Source organism: Dermacentor variabilis, chromosome 5, assembly GCF_050947875.1.
Source record: "Dermacentor variabilis isolate Ectoservices chromosome 5, ASM5094787v1, whole genome shotgun sequence".
Lineage (NCBI taxonomy): Eukaryota > Metazoa > Arthropoda > Arachnida > Ixodida > Ixodidae > Dermacentor > Dermacentor variabilis.
In genome coordinates this window covers 72,735,395-72,750,689 of record NC_134572.1, presented here as the reverse complement: position 1 = coordinate 72,750,689, position 15,295 = coordinate 72,735,395, and the positions used below count along the sequence as shown (strand labels likewise).

The following is a 15,295-nucleotide window of genomic DNA, read 5'->3' as shown; positions in this document are numbered from 1 at the left end:
AATTTCGCGTTCTCAAGACTGTTCCAACTCATTGTGATTTTGGCATAAAAGCAAATGAGCCTTTCACAAGACCTAGAGTGATTGCTTCATGGTGTGCAAGTAAGTCCTTATAATTGCACGGAATGGTAGCTTAATCACGCCGTGACCACCGAAGATTGCACCACCCTATTTTATTCCTATTCTCTCTTTATTTTGCGTCTGCTGTTTTCCGCCGAAAAGTGCTCGCTTCAGAAGTTCATCGCCCGTAAGAACCTTCAGGACGCGTTCGCAAATGAATGCGCCCCTGCGCATGTCCTCGCCGGATATTCCTGACAATGTATTTTGCATGTGTCATGGATTAAGCTAAGTTGCATACTAAGACCTCATTCTGTCGACCCTACTACATCGAATCTTTTTCAATAAACGTTTCTTTCTCTTTTTTTCTGACGGTGGTACAAATCCCAGCCTTTTTTATCGTTCACGGATTCATAAGATTATTTCGTCCCTCTGGTAAATTGTTCCTTTCTTTAGCAAGCATTAATTCAGGTATACTTCTTTGATCCATATGTGTCTATTTTGGCAAGCCGTTCCTTTTAGTAAACATTTATTAAAACTCATACACCGACTCCGGTCTGAGAATATGGGTTACCTCAATACTAACGAAAAAAAGCATTACGGTGTCGAATTGAATTTTGCAGTTTCACGTCGAAAAACTACAATTTAATTATGAGGCACGCCTTAGTGGGGGACTGCGGATTAATTTTGGACACGTGGGGACCTTTAATGTGCCCACAATGCACGGGACATGGGCGTTTTTGGATTTGGCTCCCCGTCGAAAGGCGGCCGCCGCGACCGGAATTTGAACTCGCGTGCTCTTGCTTAGCAGCGCGACACAATAGCGGCTAAGGCACCGCGATGGGTACATCACGATGCCAAGTACTCTTTTTTTTTTTTAGTTGGATGCGAAGACTTCGGACAACTACACCAGCCATGGAGTTCCACAAAGTGGCCTTTTGAGCCCGGTTTTCTTCAACCTGGTTTTGATTAGGCTGGCGGAATTCCTGCCACAGTCGCTCAGTCTGTTAATTTACGCAGACGACATCTGCATCTGTGCGTCAGGAGTAACTTGGCCGCAGGTTCGCGTAAGGTTAAAAAAACTGCAGCGTTGACGTGTACTTATCTTCAGAGACAAGGCCTCGTAATTTCCACAGAAAAGTGTGTATTAGTCGCCTTCACGCGAAAATCGATGAATGGATACCCGGTGGCCCACCTTGTGCAATATAAGCCATGGATATTTGGGGGATAGTTGTCGACCACGACCTCTCCTGGAGCCCCCATGTATCTTACCTAAGGAAGAGAGTCACTCCTCTCAATCAGTCGCCTTTTCAAAGCTAATGCTGGTGGGGACCATCAGGGCTTTCTATGCTTCAACAGTACAAGGAGCTCTTTATAGGTTTCTTGCATTACAGCACCCTGGTGCTGTCAAGCACCCGAAGGACAAACCTCAGAGTGCTTGACAGCATGCAAGCTGAAGTGCTTAGAACATTTCTGGGTCCACCGCGATGCCCTTCAACAGCCGCAACAGCTGCCATCGCCAAGGAACATCCCATCAGTACATACATCATCATAGATACCCTTCGAAATCACCTTCGTCCCCTTTCCCGACTGCAGTCTTAACGCCTTGCTCTTCTCTCGGAAAGCAGACTGGATGCAACATTTTCGGGCATTGTAGCCTCGTACGGATCCTCTCTTCCGTCCAATTTCACGCCGGCAGCAAGGTCACTTTGTCGCTTGTGGTGTCTCCACGAGCAACACGTGCGGCTTTCCATTCCGGAAGTTAAAGACAAGTGCGACTTGCCAACTTGTGCCCTGAATCGAGCCGCTCTATCTATGCATGAGACATGCTCCAATCTAGTTCATATTTATACAGATGGCTCTTCGACTCTAACCAGCTCTACTGGTGTGGTATCCATTCCGCCGATATAAGTCTGCGAGAAGTCCAAGATCAGCCACGTCACAACATGCACAGGATCCGAACTTTCCGCCCTCCGTAGCGCAGTGCTATATGTGATGCAGCAATCACCAAATCACTGGGCCATATTCTGTGGTTCAAAGGCAGCCCTGGAATCACCCTTATCATCTCTGATTCGCCACCTACATGAACCCTTGGTAGCAGAGATACGATTATACGTTACCATGAAGCGGTGGGCGAGGCCACGGCATCGTACTTCAGTGGCTACCCAGGCACTGTAACATTGTTGGCAATGAAAGTGCCGACAAAGCTGCCCGTGAGGCTCATGATGTATGTGAAAGCCCCTCAATACCATGGTCGAGAACGGATGCAGCGCGGCACCTCAGCGGTGTTGGCCATATTATTAGTGTAAGAAAATGAAACACACTGGAGTTCACCAACCGGCGCCTACATGCAATGGACCCGCATATAACATTCAAACTTTTACCTCGTTATAACCAATAGGAAGTAACGCTATTGTGCCGCTTGCGAGTAGGAGCTTCTTTCACAAAGGACTCCTCATTCTTAATTGGAACGGCGGATAGTCCCTATTGCAGAAGACGTTGCGTCGAAAAAATGACCATACATCTCCTGTGTGACCGCCCTACATACGAAGATGGGAGAAGTGCCATTCGCACAGCTTTGGAGCACTTAGACGACCGTCCTTGCACAGACGAAATTTTGGGTGCGTGGCCTCGTGCGTCTGCTGCGTGCAAAACGACAGAGGCGCTGGGGCGTTCGTAAAATGCACCATCCTGTATGACCGCCTGTGACTGACTCAGTGATGAACGCTTGTGTGCGTAACAGTGCAAAATATGAACTTGTTTCTTTCTTCTCCTCTCCTGATCACCTTTCCCTCTTCCCCAGTGCAGGGTAGCCTACCTGACTCAGCCTGGTTAACCTCCCTGCCTTTCTCTTATGACTTCTCTCTCTCCCTCTCTCTCAAAAATGTTTACGTAAAAAGATTCAGTGACGGTCAAAAGCGTGGCAGTTTGGGCGAATTGGTATGTCATGACTTTTTTAGGTTTGTAGCGCAGCTCAGAAAGAGCAAAAAGGAAGGTGGAAGGCGTGATGAAAAGGAACGGAGAACAAAGTGAGCGCTACTCTGTTCTCCGTTCCTTTTGATTACCCCTTTCACCTTCCTTTTTTGCTTTTTCTGAGCTGCGCTACAAGCCTAAAATAGTCCAGCGACGATTAAGGGGTAAATGAGAGAAAAATGCGTCAGCATTACGTCCCACCTTTTTGAGGTCCCGGGTCTATCATCTAACCTGCGTTCATCACATTGCAAAGTGTTTTTCAGGAGCTCATTCGACACGAGTTCTGCCTCTTTGAGGAGCGAAGTGCAACACGCGGTGGTCCGGAACAGGCCTAACATAATTTTTTTTTTACACTTCGACACTCGTAATGATAGCGCATTAAAAACTGCCTTCGTCCCCTTGACTCCACTGTGCAGAAGTCTCCCGCTGTGCATCCACCTAAGTTGGTGTTTTCATTTCGGCATAGGGTGTAAGCGATGGAGGGGCATTAACAGATTAATTGCACGATAATGTGTGTGAGATTACACGTCGCGTTGGATAAAATGAAACAGTGGTACGCATCGCAGTTAATTATGCAACAATTAATTAACCACTTCGTTAATGCTTTGCTTCTAATAGATTCCTATATGGGCGTTGGATCCACACAATTTTTTGTTACAATTTACGGGCTTTCTTCACAGTTGAGCAGGTTGTCGCTTCCCAATGCACGCAGCATTTCCGAACGGCAACTACATGCTCCATTGGAGAAAGCATTTAATTGTTTCAAGAAAGAAGAAAAAAACTTACCGCGTGAATTTTTCAGCCGAGCAACATAATATATAATGAAAAAAAAAGAAAGACACTTTCTCTCGACCGAAACAACTCCCCAGCATGCGCTTATGATTTCATAGGTATACAACACAACAAATTTTTTGAAGCCTCGCACAACTCGTCTCACGAACACAATGGGAAATGCCTGAAGATATGTTTACATGTAATTAAACTGTCGCCTAATACTTTTGATTGAGTGCGTGTCGTTAAGAACGGCCTACTGAAGTGCAAGTTTTGCTAACCATTTGCGACAGGGCGTCAAACGTTTCCTGGAAGGCCGCCGCAACCCTCTAGCCACGGCGGCACTAAGTCGACTGTGTCCGGAGGACAATACGCGCGTCCTCGACTCTCCGTCGCAGGAGCCGAGATGAGTTCGACGAAGCAGGCTTTGTGCCGGAACACGACACCGCCTACCCGGTCTGCCGCGAGCGGGGGAGTCCCCGAGGGAACGTAGTTCGAGGCCCCTTCCCAGGCGCCGTTCAAGACGCAAGACAATGGGCAACCGGTGGCCGCGCACCGGGGGTCAGCTCGGGGAATAAAAGGCACCTTTCCTGGCGTAAGCCCCGAGTTCTATGAAGTCCGTCTCACGTCTGTTGAGGACCGTGAACCTGTGCGGAAGTGTGTGTGCGTAATCCCTCGCGCAGAGAGGCGACTCCTTTGCGATGACTGGTCGAACGTTTCCCTGACCTAGGGATCGAGGGAGGACCGAGTGTTTATAAGCCGCCGTTGTGCAGCTACTCAGGGCACTTTCTCTCGCAGTCATGCTATACTGATGAAGTGCAACATCCTTATGTAGATACTGTAAATAAACACATATTCCTCGTTCTCGATGAGAAGCAGTCCTTCCCTTCAACAACGTTCTCAGCGTGGATAAGTTGGACGACGGCATGAGCCAGCTACCTTCTAATTGATGTCCGACTCCAATCTTGAAAACTGGTTACGAACGTTGGGATTGAGCCCCCAATCCTGACAGCATGCGGGCTCGTGCACTATACAATAAGGAAGAGGGGGGAGATAGATAAACGGGGTAGGAAAGGCAGGGACGTTAGCTAGAAAAGATTCTGGTTTGCTACCCTGCGCTGGCGGATGCGTAAAGGGGAGTGAAAGACCGAAAGAAATGGCGGAGAGAAAAAGCAAAGGCACGGAAAAAGATAACGAAGGAGAAACTTGGGTGATGCGCATAGGGGTTAAGGCAGTTTGCGTTTAACCTCTTTTAAACATTTGTGCTTAGTTTTTATCGCTTCGCATGTTCACAGTACACGTCCACCCCACCAGCCTGTTCCCGTTAGAATGTTGGATGCATCACCCTAGCTCTCCATCATTCACTTGACTACGATCTTGAAAGAAACCTTTGTAGTATGAACATATATTGGTTTCAACACCCCTCGTTCGCATCCTCCCGTAAACCTCATCTTCGTTAGTAATCCTACACGAAAGGAAGCAGCGTTTTTCATGGCAGGGCGAGATAATGAAATGCACCAACTCTTAAACAAAAACATTCTACTAACTTCATGCCTTTCTTGTACTTCACCACTAGGTACTCATTTTAGGCTGCGGATAATGTTTTATACATCCCTACGAGACGCAAATAGAGAAGAAGCCATGCATTTGGAGTGATTCGAGTCTGTCTGGTACCCTTGAAGGCAATTTTCCGATTAGTGACGGGCAATTTAACGCGACGATTCGCACGAGCGCAGACCAACAACGAAGACAATTTTTATTCGTCGACAATAGGGCCCACTCTTCTGTCGCGGCAACCGTAGAGAGCTGAAACTATAGCAAAAAATAGATACATACGCCCAGTCCTCATTAGTAGCGCACCAGTGGAGTCGTTCCTTCGACGGTTACGGGTTGCAGGACAAGCAGCCTTTGATCAAATTAACGGTTGGCTGCTGCCACATAAACGTTCTTCGCAATTTATGCCTCGCTTATAACGCACAAAGATGATTAAGGACACTCAACGCGTTAATGAGCCGTTTACAGCGATTAATTAAACTTCGAATTTAATGCTGTCTGGCAAGTAAACGCATACGCTGTCAATGTCTAATCAATACTTTCTCGACACGGGAACGCCTGTATGCTCTCTGAAATAGGTAAATAAGGACTGGTGAACGAAGCGAAAACCTTAGAACGATAGACCAAATTAGAAAAGAAAAAAAAAAGGATACCAAGCAGATATATCTCAGAAATGGTTACAAGTCTTTAGAAATATCTAACTCAATAAATAGTCCAAATATGACAGAAGATTATTACGTAATTGTTGTAAGCAGTAAGTGAGCCTGAATTTCTAAAGCGGTAGCGTTTGTTAACGAATTGGCCATCTAGTCAATTTCTTCGCAACGTAGCTGTTACAGAGTGGCGTCTTATAAAAACAAAAATGGGCCCAATAACACGGCCCTCCAGTCTTCCTTGCACGGTCAATTTCGTAAATGACGAGTCCTTTGAGCACAAGCAGCCTATAATTCAATCTGATTTGAATCATTTGTTCGCAGACTAATACACGACTTACAGCGTCCCGTCGATAAGGCACAACTGCTTCGTCAACGACTGCCCAGGGGCATTCATTACGTAAAAATACCCCAAAAACTCTGACATGATGTGGCCAGTCCAGTTGTTTAAAACTCGGCCTCAGGAGTCCATGAGGCGTCACATCGAAAGCACTAGAAATGCGTGATTTGTGGCGGACAAGTCAACCACGAAGGGAAAAATCTTTCGTATGAAAACAGCAGAGCGTTAGGCTTGTGCTCGAGGTGACGAATATGTCAGTCACAGGATTGGATTTGCTACTTGCGATACAGGTATCTTTCCGGTGATTACACGAACTGCGTTGATAAATAACATCCAATGAAACTCTTGCTATTTTCCGTTTGCATAGTCCTGCTCACATTTAATTTATCCACAGTAATAGAGATTGTTCAGTAAGTTATATATAGAATCCGCCAAAAGGAGGACATTATATAAAGAAGAAATAGGCAGGGAGGTCTACCAGACGAGCAGTCCTGTTTGTTACCCAACACCGCGTACTGCTGCAGCTGTGCAGATCTGGTGCTTCAATGTCAAAACTTAATGTTTTGCTTTAGCGTACTCTTTACTGTGAATTTTCTTTCTTTTTTATTAGTTTACAGACAGAAGTAGAGCTATAACGGCGAACATTATAATAGGTAGCTTTTTTTTTGTTTTAGTTTGGACGAAGTTCATTTTAAGTTAGCCTGAGCTTTATTTTTAGTTGCAAGATATTGTCGAAAGACGGAGCACAACGCTTCAGGTTAAGAGAGCGACGAAAAAAAAAATTGTCGCGTGCCTCTTTGGGCATTCAGGAAACCAAGGGGGGGGGGGGGCGGGCGAAGGTTTTCTGGAAGAACCTACCTAGTGGACTGACCATTTCAACCACCGCTGATTGGTTGGGACTGTTCGTCTCGTCCTCGATCGCACAGCTCCATCCAAACAGCACATCAGCAGCGGCCGAAATGGACAATCCACTAAGGTGGACTGTTACGGAATACCCCTCCAGCTAGCTATTACGTGTTCCTTGACCACTCCATCCGGCCTCGCCACCTCCGATGTGTTTACATGTTAGTGCTGTACCTCGGCTCCGTGGACGGATGTAACATACTTGCCGTTTTCCGGGTTAAGTTTATAACTCCAGCTTCAGTTAATATTTAATTTAGTTTCTTTTTTAGTGAGCCCTTGGCATCGGTAGCAAATAGCTCACACTTCCTCTTCCTTCACGACGCGAAAGCCACAATAGCCCTTGTGAGCACAATCCGATAGCGATGGGCTCCTATCGCACCGAAGCCTAATTAGGGCCCTTGCCATATATTTTTTTTTTTTTGGGGGGGGAGGCAACTTCAAGCACTCAATAATCTTTTAAACTTCATTCATTATTTCTACGGCGCAAAGGATAAAGAGCAGAGGGAAAGGAAAAACGACAGGACCGCGCAAATGACGTTTTATTGATCGGAACAAAGCCTTTTTAAGGAAAACAGGCTTTCACCAGTGAACGTATGCTCACCGACATGACGTGTCATCACTGCCATTAATAAACAATAGCAATTATGCATTAAAGTGACCGAAAACCTGGTCACTAAGCAGTCAGTCATGAAAGAAGGTCACTTCACTGTACAGGAGGGATACCGCGACGGCCAGTTCAGGCACACAATTCCACTTTTCTTTGTTAAAGTTATGAGGTTTTACATACCACGACCACGATCTGATGACTCCGGAAATTTGGACCACCTGGGGATCTAAGTTCACGGGTGTTCTTGCATTTCGCTCCCATCGAGATGCGCCCGCCCTGGCCGGGATTCGATCCCCCGACCTCGTGCTTAGCAGCCCCACGCCATAGCTACTAAGCAACCACGGCGGGTTCCACTTTTCTTGATATACATATACAGGGTGGCCCACGTAAGTTGCCCCAAAATTTAAGAATATTCGAGTGCCACATAACTCGATAGTGCTAAGATAATGTCATTTGCCGTCGCTTGGAGGAAGTCAGACTATTCTTTGCATGTAATATAATTGCATAATTAGTTATCAAATATTAACTTCACAAATATTATAATCAAAACAATATTGCCAATCAGAAAATTGTACGCGATCATGAAAAATTCCCAATCCATCTTTCTGTTGCTCTATACGTGCTACACAAAACTTATATTAGAATGGCACCATCACAAGCCATCGCAGCAGAGGGTGTCGAGGGCACTGTTGCAGTTTTTAAGGGCTACAGAATTGGACAAGCGGCTGTAGTATGAACAGATGTTCATAATGCTGCAAGGGCTACTGTGCTGTGCGGTGACAGTGTGCGGCGACAGTGACCAACTGTGATTGTATGTCCGTGCTCCTTTCTTTCTTTATCTCTATTTTGTTGTCCCTTCACCTACCCCTCCCTTCTTTCCCCAGCGTAGGGTAGCAAACCGGATCTTCCCCTCTGGTTAACCTCCCTGCGTTTCCCCTTCCCTCTCTCTCTCTCTCTTTATTTCACGCTGTTAAAGAAAGCCAGCAAAACACAAGAAAATGTGCGACTAACACTGAAGGAACGGAGAGTGATGTGACAGCTATGCGACCAGTGAAACAAAATACGGTGAACAGCCAAGTCCTATCTCATCAAAATTACGCGGCAACAACTAAGCAACAATACGCTCTCTGCCAATTAGTGTTGTCCGAAGTTAACTAGGGGTTACTTTTGTGGGAAGCTAATGCTGTGCACTAATAACCTCAGCATCGGTGTGCAATTACGATTAAACTTCCTAGAACACTGATTATTGAACACGACGCACCCTACTCTTTTTTTTCTTTTTTTTTGAGAATAATTGCTTGGGATGTTATCACACAGGGCAACAAGCTAGCCGTCAGTATCCATAGAGTACCTGTCACTATCTCCGCTACATGAAAACAACAATTGCTCAGAAACGGGACGAATAGGTGTATCGCAAAATCTAAGAGTGGTTCCTTGTGGCACAGTCGTCGAGAATACTTCGTTTACAAACAGCACTGACGAACTCGCTGGAGAATGTTGACAGAGTCCTTAGTCATTCCTCTGGGGAGGACAGCTTCGTCGCAGATAAAAATAGTGTGCATTTTGACATTTGTATGAGTGTGCATTTCTTTTCTCATCTGTTGGTATGTCTATTTTCAGACCGCATCGCAGCCTCGCGTGCCTTTTCGGAACTCAGCGTAGTGAGTGGTGTAACGTGTCTCGTTTCCTGCCTCGACATGTTCCACTTTCTGTCGAACTCCATAAGGAACTCGCATGGCAATCGCTATGCACTTTACAATTCCTTATTGTTAATATCACGTGAAAAATAAAGGAAACAGCAGCCGTTCCCATTAAAAGGTCACTAACCCGCCGTGGTTGCTCATTGGCTATGGTTTTGGGCTGCTGAGCACAAGGTCGCGGGATCGAATCCCGGCCACGGCGGTCGCATTTCGATGGGGGCGAAATGCGAAAACACCCGTGTACTTAGATTTAGGTACACATTAAAGAACCCCAGGTGGTCCAAATTTCCGGAGTCCTCCGCTACGGCATGCCTCATAATCAGAAAGTGGTTTTGGCACGTTAAACCCCATAATTTAAAAGGTCACTAAATAACACTGAATCGCTTCGTTTACATTTCAATAAAACAAAACATGCTTTAATGTCCGCCTTCTTTCTGTTCTGACACTAATTCCAAACTTTGCCGAACTGCATGGTATTTGGAGCCAAAGCACCGCAAATAAATGTAAATAAGAGAGCAAGAGAAGCAGTAAAGGAGAGCGAGAGAAGCGGGTCTCAGCTAAAGAATGCGTGCAAAGACGAGCAGCGTCACGCTCCCCATCGTCTTTCCGCCGTTATCGCGCGTTCTTTCGGCTCCCGGCTAGCACTTATCGCCCAGGAGGGATCAATTTCTCCTCTTCCCGTTCTCCCGCCCCGCTCGTGCCGACGGGTAGCATCGGTGGTGGCTCGCGGAACGATGATGGAACGCGACCAAGGTAACTTCGAGACGTCCCGCGAGGGGAGAGAACGACCGCGGCGCGCGCGCGCATCGCATCTGACGGGAGTAAAGACCGGGAGAAGACTTAGGGCATATTGTTGCCGCAGCAGTCCTCGAGATGGAGCCACTCGCCGGCTGATCCCGTTTTTTCTTTCTTTTTCCCCCCCTCCTTTCGAGTCTTCTCGGCCGCCAAAGGAGGCGTGGAGATCAGCGTGCGCGCGCGCACGCCGTCCCCCCCCCCCCTTCCGCCAACCCACGAAACGGCTCCCTCACCCTGAGAGAAGTGTCAGGCGACGAGCCGTCGGATCCGGAGAGCAGTCGAGCCCTTGCGAGCGCTGCAAAAGCGCCTGCGGGACCCGCCTGTTGATTTCGCAGCGGCGAGGGCGAGCCGCGCGCTTCGCAAGCCCATTTGCTTGACGGCGTCGGCGGCGGCGTTCCGCGTGCGTGCAGTGTCAGCTCCTCGGTCGAGCTCGACGCGAGCAATTAGCGCCTGGACGTCGGTAACGTTGCGTTTGCTGGCTTGAGATCGTTGCTCCCCTTGGCACGGCAAGGAGGAGAGCGCGGACTCCGGCATCTGGAGCGAAAGTTTTGAAACCTGAGCCCCCCGATTTCCTGGTGCCGAGTGGGGCACGTATTGTTCTTGGTGACCGTCACAGTGGCTGAACGAACGCGCTGGATAAATGTGCGGTGGCATTCCCGCTTCTGAATGCGGCTCAGCAATACAGTGCGCGACAGTGGATAGAGAAACGAAGCTTGCCGACGGGAGGCCTTATGACGGTGAGTTTGAACTGATCATCGAGTTTCCTTTCATGTGGGAGACGCTTGCACCCATTGCTACCAAAACAATTTATTATGAGGGATAACGTATTAAGCGTGAAAAGAAGCTTGTATGTCAAACCGAGTTGAAATCATCCCGTTCGCCGAAGCTCCTTAAGTTGAACAATCGAAGCCGGCATTCGTACACATGGACTTAATTTCGGGTGAAAATGTATTTTCTTTCTTAAATTGAGTGGGCAAACACATTCCGAGAAAACGTCGAACGTATGAACGTACTTTAAATAGCGCGCCAATCTTCCTGAATAACTTCCTGTCTGCTCTTCAAGTATGACAGGTGTCAAAACGTTGTTGTATGACAAAGACGTACCACGCTGCTTTTCTCACCCAATTAGATGTCATTGCGAGGAACCGCAACGGCTGCCGGAGACGTCACATTTGCAAACGGTGCTTACGACCTCACTGACGTCCGTTTCTCTCGTCTTTAATGTCACGCGTATTTCACACCATTTCAGATATTGCGGCACTTCGAAACAAAACTTGGGAAGCGATACTTCGCCCGTTGATCTTCAAGTCGGTGACTTTTGTTTCTGCTGTGTTTTTTTATTCTACTTGTTCCTTTATCTTTTTTCTTTGTCGACATGTTCGCAATCGACAACGCATTCTGACACCGCATTACATTCACGGGAATTCGCTCGATGCTGACGGAAATGTATCCAACGGCCGCAGCACGGAGCAAACGCATGGTCAGTAAACGTGTTCCGCATGAATGTCAGCAGCCAGGTAGCGAAAGCACGGCGGCGCCCGTACTTTATCCTTTCTCCTGCGTGATGAACCCTCCTGTCAGGCCTGTCGTTCAAACTTGGCGTGGGCTTAGTGCTCTGTGCATCCCAGGCATTATCATTACTTAATTATCATTATCTTTACGAGTGAACGCCACCCCGAAGAGGTCACGCTCCCTTGTAGCGACGCCTGCACGATTGGCTCAAGACACTGGTCTGGCTGGTGTATATTTCCCTAATAAGTCAGAATAGCAAGAAATGACGTCAGACGTTTTAGCCTTTTATTTTCTTTGTTGTTTCCAAAAAGTTAAATCACTAGCTTTTTTTTTTTTGTCTGCAACCGCAGCTACCTATACGTGTGGTCATGTCGCAGTGTACCCGTCGTTTCTGAACACTGCTCGCAATGTTAAAGATATCGAGTCCTTTTGGTGGGCTGCGTGACTTGAGGATTTTTGAAAAGCAGTAATTAGGAACTGCGAAAAGACATTCGAAGTCATTCCTAAACTCCGGAGTATAAACGTACCGCGCACTTTTTTTTCTTTTAAGCACAGCTTCCTAAATAGGGCTTAGATATTTTTTTGAACGTCATGATTGCATTATCCCAATGGGCGTAAATCTACAAGTTTTGCCTGGTCCACTGTTGGATAGCTATGTAATATTTTGTTATTAATAATTCTAATATTTATTATGCGCGTGTGCGAAAGTCTGAAGTTTAAGGCTATTCTTCTTTTCGGATACATAACGTTTGAATGTGAACAACCTTCAAACAATTTGCCGGCTCACTGTTTCCGAAACATATTGTGAAACAGCTGACCGATACGCGGTGCGAATGGTGACAGAGGTTCTAAACTCAAGGACTGACAGCAAATTGCTATTCTTCTTTTTTTTTTTGCATACGGGAATAAGTAGCAATGGTTTTGCCAGAATTGTCGCTGTAGCATTTATTTCTAAGAAATAAAGACGCACTCAGAATGCATCTAGCACACGTGCGCCACAAAATGTTCTCGCTATAAATTTTAAGTGTTCATATCCTACTGCCGAACCCTTTAATTCACTATACTCGCGGACAACTTTCCGTGGCAATGAAGGGAAAGCTACGGAGGCAAAGCGCGCATAAGTGAGAGCGCTTCTGAAAGGAGTCCCGTGTTTTTATCCGCGTTAGTTTAAGCTGGGGAAGAGAAAACGTAAACATCTTATTAGCAACAGTTAAATAGGATAAAACACGCCACTGAATGTAAACGTTTCCTTATTTTGCGGCGTTTCCCTTCCGCGTCTGGACAAGCGCGAAACCGTCGCACGTGGAGACTGCGTCGATTCAGCGTTTCGTTACGAGCAACCAAAAGCACTGTCAAACGCTGGCCGACTACTTGGCGTGGTAACACATGTGCAGAAGCTCCGCCCCCGTAGTTTTCCCTTCATTGTCACACAAAGCTCTCCGTGAGCGTACGCGCCAATCGAAAGAGCTGCGTTGGGCATGTATGTCAGGCAAGAAAGAAAGTACGAAAAAGTGACAACATGAATAATGTGAACAAGTCATCTGAACGAGGTCACTAACGCGTGGTTTCATTCGGATAAGTGCTCTGTAGGTGGCAGGCGATGAAACGAGCACTGTGTCAAGGACAACCCTATAACGCGGCCAAGTTATCGTTGTGCAGTTTTGTCGCCGTTCACACGTCATAAATGGTGAATTAGCGTGATCTCTTTTTTTTTTTTCTTCCGTGATTCTTGCTTAATTTTCCAATGCTCTTCAGAAGACAACGGCACGCTGCACACCCGTTCGACTGACATCTGTAACGCTTTCTTGGATCTTTATTTCGCTGCCTTTGTGTCACGAGATACCTTTTCCCGTGTGTCGTTGATACCATCACTCCGATCGTCAGTGAGAATAATCAATCATACTCTTTCAATTCTAAGGTCTTCGTCATCCTGAAGCATCGTAAAAAATTCATGATCGTCCATACACCACTGATCGTCCAAACGTTACCGCTGCATGACAAATATATCGGGCGTTCTTTGTTTTGAAGAGCACGATGCTTAAGAAAAAAATGACGAGTGGCCCTATTTCGTCATTATCCAAAGACTGGTAGTTATTGAAGTAGACGTGTGTGAGTAAAAAAAAATCAGAACTAAAGCACATCTTGGAATCTGTGTGAAGCGGTTAGTCTAACCCGCTAAATGTGCCCGTTTTCATCCCTTCATCTTCGGCGTTGGGCAAACTCTCTATCGCACATGTGCGGTCACGCAGTCTCTTAGTGCAGTGTGGCACTGGCGGTTATCATCTCAAGGAGGTAACTGTCGTTGGCACGGTAGAAGTGTACATGCGGTTGTAGCCTAGTGGTGAGTGCACCGGGCTGCTTTGGTGGGAAACTAAAGTTCACTCCCACCATCGGACATGTAATTCTATTTCTTTTTTTTTTAAAGGTGGCCTATTCGGAAAGATGGCAACAGTGTCCAGCAGGCATTGTCAGGAAAGTCCTTGAGGGTTCACAAAGCAACGCTTCGTTTTATAAAGCGGACAAAACATGACGCTGGTACACAGTTCAAGTTTTGAACAATGATGGCACTCTTCCAGATTCCAGCTTCGTTGACCCATGCATACGCCATATTTTCATGTTTGTTTTTACGCGTCGCCTTTACTCCCGCTGCGTAGACTTATTTGCATTCGGTACTGCTTGGGAGAGTCAAACCACCGAAGGTTTGGGTAATTTACGATGCTACGCAAAACAAAGATGGCACCGCGTTGCCTCATTCATTTAACCTGGCTCTCGTACAGCCTAGGCAGGTGAGTGTGAGAGTTGCAGTTTTGCTTTTAAAGTTTCCTTGGAGTCGTTACGTGCGTTGCAGCTACGACTACAGCAACGCGGAAGTGTCGTTTATGCACGCGAATATCAGGCGAAGGCTGCATCGCCTTTGTGGAGTGGCTGAGTGGGAGTAGGCGCTTGCAGCGTAATGGCTGAAGATAAGATAGGACTAGCTGCTTACGTTCCCAAATGGCTGCACCTTATCTGATTTGAGTAGAAGCAGCTGGGTGCCGCTTTTCCACGCATTCGGACGACAAGCTCTCGTCGCGCGAGGCCACATTTACATTAGAATGCAGCGTTTGCGCGCTAGAGGTTGCTGTACGCATAGCTAGGAGTTACTCGTTAACAGTGCTTTGCCTAAATGAACGTCTTTTCACATAGTCCCTCCCTTCACAAATTGCGCCAACATGTGGAACTATGTGCCCGAATCATTTATGTTCCTCACAAGAAACGAAGCGAGTGCAAACTCCTTAGAGAAAGGGAATCAGGATAGTAAAACATCATTTAAAGAAAAAAGGAAAGAAATCTTACAGAACATCAATGAAATGGTCGCTCACGTGAACAGTCATTCAAATGAACAATAGATGCACGAGCTCTCTATCGGTGCAGAGATGCTATAGTTCTTCGT

At 46.7% G+C, this 15,295-nt stretch overlaps 1 protein-coding gene across 1 annotated transcript in view; it reads left to right on the top strand.

The window, feature by feature from the left end:
• The first annotated feature begins 10,616 nt into the window (after nt 1-10,616).
• Nucleotides 10,617-15,295, top strand: part of LOC142582787 (dopamine D2-like receptor) — a 470,062-nt gene continuing 465,383 nt past the window's right edge. Inside the window, exon 1 of the mRNA XM_075692826.1 lies at nt 10,617-11,087. The gene's annotated coding sequence lies outside the window, so the exon portion shown is untranslated. The remainder of the gene's footprint in view (nt 11,088-15,295) is intronic.